Genomic DNA, 5,421 nt, shown 5'->3' on the forward strand with positions numbered 1-5,421 from the left:
GCCCCCGCCCCCCGCCGCAGCCCCGCTCGGGATCCGCCGCCGCCGCTCGCGCATCCCCCACGCGCCGCCCACCCCGCCCCGCCCCGCCGGCCCGTCCGTCACTTCCGGCGGGCGCGGGTGGCTCCGCCCCCCCCCCCCTCGCTCCCCGGCAGCCGGTGCCGGGAGCCGCGCGCGCCCCGCGGGGAGGGAACGGCCCCGCCCACGGCGCGCGCGTTACGGTGCGGCGGCGGCCGCTAGGGGGCGCTGTGCGCGGGGCCCGCCCCGGGGTCCGCTGAGGGCGTCGAGCAGAGCAATAATGGTAACAATGATAATTATGGTGATAATGATAATAATGACGGTAATCACAGAGTCGCACAGAATCCATGAGGTTGGAAAAGGCCTCTGAGATCATTGAGTCCAACCTATGACATCAGCTAGACCATGGCACAAAGTGCCGGGTCCAGTCTTTCCTTAAACACCCGCAGGGATGGTGACTCCACCATCTCCCTGGGCAGCCCATTCCAACATCTAATCACCCTTTCTGTGAAACAATTCCTCCTGAAGTACAACCTAAACCCCCATGTGCAGCTCGGGACTTTGTCATCTCATCCTGTTACCTGGGAGAAGAGACAGACCCCCACCTGGCTACGCCCCCCTTTCAGGGGATTGTAGAGAGTGATAAGGTCCCCCCGAGCCTCCTTTTCTCCAGGCTAAACACCCCCAGCTCCCACAGCTGCTCCTTGTGCTCCTGACCCTTCACCAGCTTCAAGCCATTCTCTGGGCTTGCTCCAGCAGCTCAGTGTCCTTCATGAACTGAGGGACCCAGAACTGGACACAGCACATGAGGTGACACCTCACCAGTGCTGAGTACACGGGGACAATCACTGCCCTGGTCCTGCTGGCCACACTATTTCTGGTACAGGCCAGGGTGCCATTGGCCTTCTTGGCCACGTGGGCACACACTGGCTCATGTTCAGCAGGCTGTCAACCAGCACCTATTATTAATAATAACTTGTTGTTATTAGGTAATAATAACAACAATAACCATAACTGTTGGAATAATAACAGTAAGAATAACAAAAATATCCTTAGGCAGTCTAACAAAAAATTACCTTTGATATGCAGGCACAGACTGCAAGGTAGTGCAATATGATGAAAAAAGAAGTTAGGGAAAGGAAAGGAGCAGCATTCCAAGGCCAGGCTGGATGGGGTCCTGAGCAAACTGGTCTAGTGGAAGGTGTCTGTGCCCATGGCACAGGGATTGGAACTGGATGATCTTTAAGGTCCCTTCCAACACAAATCATTCCTGCTCTTCTCTGCGCTGGTGTGGTCTCACCTTGAGTCCAGTGTTCAGTTTTGGGCACCACAATATAAGACAGAGAACTATTAGAAAGGGTCCAAAGGAGGGCAACAAAGATGGTGAAGGGCCTTGAGGGGAAGCTGAATGAGGAATGGCTGAGGTCACTTAGTCTGTTCAGCCTGGAGGAGACTGAGGGGAGACCTCATTGCAGTTACAACTTTCTCATGAGAGGAAGAGGAGGGGCAGGCACTGATCTCTTCTCTGTGGTGACCTGTGACAGGACCTGAGGGAATAGCCTGAAGCTGTGTCAGGGGAGGTTTAGGTGTGGTATTAGGAAAAGGTTCTTCACCCAGTGGATGGTTGGGCACTGTTACAGGCTCCCCAGGGAAGTGGTCACAGCACCAAGGCTGCCCGATTCCAAGGAGTAGTTGGACACTGCTCTCAGGCACAGGGTGATTCTTGGCGGTGTCCTGTGCAGGGCCAGGAGTTGGACTTGATGATCCTTGTGGGTGCCTTCCAACTCAGCATATTCTGTGACGCTGTGAACTGGAACAAACAGTGAAGGGTGGTGGCAGAACCCAGAAGAAGGGGAGGGTCTGGTGTCCATTCATCAGCTGCGGAAGCAGCCCCTAGCCAAGCAGCCAGCCAGACTCTGCTCTCATAGGCCTGAACTTCCAAGTATGGTCCCTCAAGGGAGCTGGGAAGGCTCTTCTAGGCCCTGTGCTTGGATTGAAAAAGGAACGTTTCTTGTGGTCCTTAGATTTCTGCTTGTGTGTGGGTCAACCAGAAGGAAGTGATGATGTGAGTACTTACCTCAAGTACAGCTCAGCTGAGAGGCTTGGGCAAGGGTACTGAGGGGCAGTAGAGGCACAAGCATGGGTTACAGATAACTGCCCCAGCAGCACAGCAAGGTGGCACAACCAGGAGTTTCCATGAAACACAGATCAGAGAAAACAGACACTTGGGTAGGTGAAGGGCATCCACACCCATCCTGTTTTCAGCTGGGATAAACTTAATTTTCCTCCTAGTAGCTGGTACAGAGCTGTGTTTTGGGTTTAGCATGAGAATAATGTTGGTAGCACACTGATGTTTTTGTTGTTGCTCAGCAGTGCTTACCCCAAATGAAGGACTTCCAGTGTCCATGGTCTGCCAGTCAGGAGGTGCACAAGAAGCTGGGAGGGAGCGTAGCGTGGACAGCTGACCCAAATTTCCAAAGGGATATTCTATACCACAGGACATCATTCCCAGTATATAAACTGGGGGGAGTTGCTGGGGGAGGGCTGATCACTGCTCAGTGAGGGGCTGGGCATTGGTCAGAGGGTAGTGAACAGTTATGTTGACCACAACTTGTTTCTCTTGGGTTTTATTCCTCTTTGTTCTCACCCTTTTCATTATTATCTGATTTTATTTCAACTATTAAACTGTTCTTATCTCAACCCCCAGATTCCTTCCTTTTTTTCCTCAGTTCTCCTCCTCTTCCCACCAGGGGTGGGGGAAGAGCGAGCAAGCAGATGCGTGGTACTTAGTTGCCAGCTGAGGTTAACCACAACAACTCCATCACTTGAAATTACAGAATAACATGAAGAAAAACATTAAGAAGTGTTTCAAGTCCCTTGAAATCTTCCTACCATGCTGAATGTCTGTCACTTCTCTGGTGAGTTTCCCCAGTGTTTCACTTTTATTCTTGACACTGTTCATATTAATGGTTCAGCTTACACCCACTGGATCTCAGAGGATGCCTTTTTTCCACCCTCCATTATCAATTTCTCAGGTATATAGGTGTCTTGAGTGTTGGGTCCCTTCTTGTCTGTTTCCTGGATAAAAAAATGTAGCCAGAGCTAATCCAGTCTAATTTAGACAGACTTATTCTCCGGAATTCTGGAGCGCCTTTTTTGAGTATTTTTTGATCTTTCAATATTCTTCTTTAAGCACGCAAAATAGAACTGGAGCCAATATCACAGTCACAAAGGGATATTGTCTTTCTCTTTTTTTTTCATCCCTCCCCCCCCTCCCCAAAACACCTGTATTTCATGCTCCCAGTTGTCAGGTAAACAAACACTGTTTTCCTACACACACTGGCACAGAGAACACACATCAACAAAGCATGCCTAAACATATACAGACTAAGTCTTACAATTATGGTTTGTATCCTTTCCCTTACTGTAAACACTGTTGTTTATTAAAAAAAAAAAAAACAGAGGAAACCAAGTATTTTTTGTTTTATTTTTAATTTGGCTTCACGCTGAAAATTCAATTTACAAGCCATTCATGAGGAAAATGTCCAGTTGGGCAGAATGAGCCATGATTGTGTAACTGCACTCAACACTTGCAATGTATCATTTAGGTCCCTTTCAGTAAATCATCTTACACCTTCTATAGCACAGTTTAAGCACCTACATCATATGCTCACTTTATCACACCCTATAGTCCATTTTAACCTATCAGACAAATAACAAGAGAAGAATGCTCAAATTGAGGTATTTCCTTAAAAAATTTACTGATCACTGGCATTCAGAGGTAATGTTAAATCATATAGTTTTAAACATTGAAAAAATGTACAAAACCAAGTTAATTTTTAAAAAATATTATCCTCAGTCTTCCATGCATGTTAATAAAAAATATAAAAATCAAATTTATAACACTGAAGCTATACTTTTTGTTCTGCAAAAGTATTTCCACAATTGGAGCCACAAGGTATGGTCATCTTTAGTACATTACTTGTTTTTACTCTTCATTTTATGGAGTATAGTCAGTTCAGTGCGAAGGTAATAGTCTATGTACACATACAATTGGAGCCACATGAGGGAAATTTACAGCAGAAAATATGCATTATTATCCAGTAGCACTACATATTGTTACAGATTTACACTGCTCATCCAAGGGCTCTTACAATAAAAAGCTTTTTTTTTTCTTTAAACACACCAGGTCTGTTTAAGCAGCCTTGAAGTCAACAACAGAAGTTGTACCACTGATGGAACAACCACATGATACCTCACAAGTGAGTCTCTACAAAACAGATTCCTGCTCTGTCAACACAGGTTTCCAGCTAAAAGCATCCTTTTCATGGCAGTGCCTAACTTGGATTCAGTAGCAGTACAAGAAAATTCCGGAGTGTGATCATTTCAGTGTTAACTTTTTCAATTTTGTATTTAAAGTTTCAAGTGTGTTCAAAACCATAGCAATCTTTTTTTTTCTCAAAATACAAAAATGATATCCTCAATGCAAGTTCAACAATAGAGATCAAAGCTATTTTTTTTCTGAGTTATTTCTCAGCTTGTTGATGACTCAATTTTATTTTTCCAAAAAAGATGAACTAGTACCTATGATCAAACTAGAAATGTGTCACACACCTGGAGAGGTGCTGGGAATTACAAAAAGGTTTAGAAAGTGGTCCCATTGAACAGATGTCAAATTCAGCACAATGCTGCAACACTGAAGTAGTATAGTACATAATACAAGTTTAGCTGATGCTTACTCTTGGTCCTCTTCCAGGAAACAAAGTCTATCACTTCTAAAGAAATTTAGTTCTGACTTCTATTTCTAACATTGCTGATTTACATGGACTCTTAATACCCTTAGAGCAATCCAAAAAAGCAATATAAACAAATCACCAAACACAAACAACTATAGAGACAAGCAACTGCAATGGTTTTGCTTTTTGTCTAAGTATATACAATTGCTAAGGAGACATGTTTAACCTAAAGGAATTCAAATTCACATATGTAAAAATACAATTTCATTTTTAGATGTTTACTTTAAAACTGCTTTTGTTGTCTGGAAAATACAGCACTGGCTAAGCTAAATGTCCCTTCTGAAATATAAGAAATATTTTCCTTGAAGTTCATTATAAAAGAAAACATAGGACAAAAAATATATATACTTAGGCCATAAAAGATCTTTCAAAGTTTATTTCTTTAGCATTTAAAATACAAAATTGTCTTCATGCTGGATAGTGAATAAAAGACATGTATTTGGGTTTTCCCCATATACATTCATAGACTTAGAAACAACCTATTGTCAGATGAATTTCATTTCCAGTACCATGGTAGGATGAAAAGTGTCTGGGTGTCAGCTTTCTTCAGTATCCACGAGAAGGCTTTGTTTGCAATCACATTTATAGAACCTGCATTTGGAACATGGAA

The sequence above is a fragment of the Aphelocoma coerulescens genome, chromosome 2, assembly GCF_041296385.1.
Source record: "Aphelocoma coerulescens isolate FSJ_1873_10779 chromosome 2, UR_Acoe_1.0, whole genome shotgun sequence".
Classification (NCBI taxonomy): Eukaryota; Metazoa; Chordata; class Aves; order Passeriformes; family Corvidae; genus Aphelocoma; species Aphelocoma coerulescens.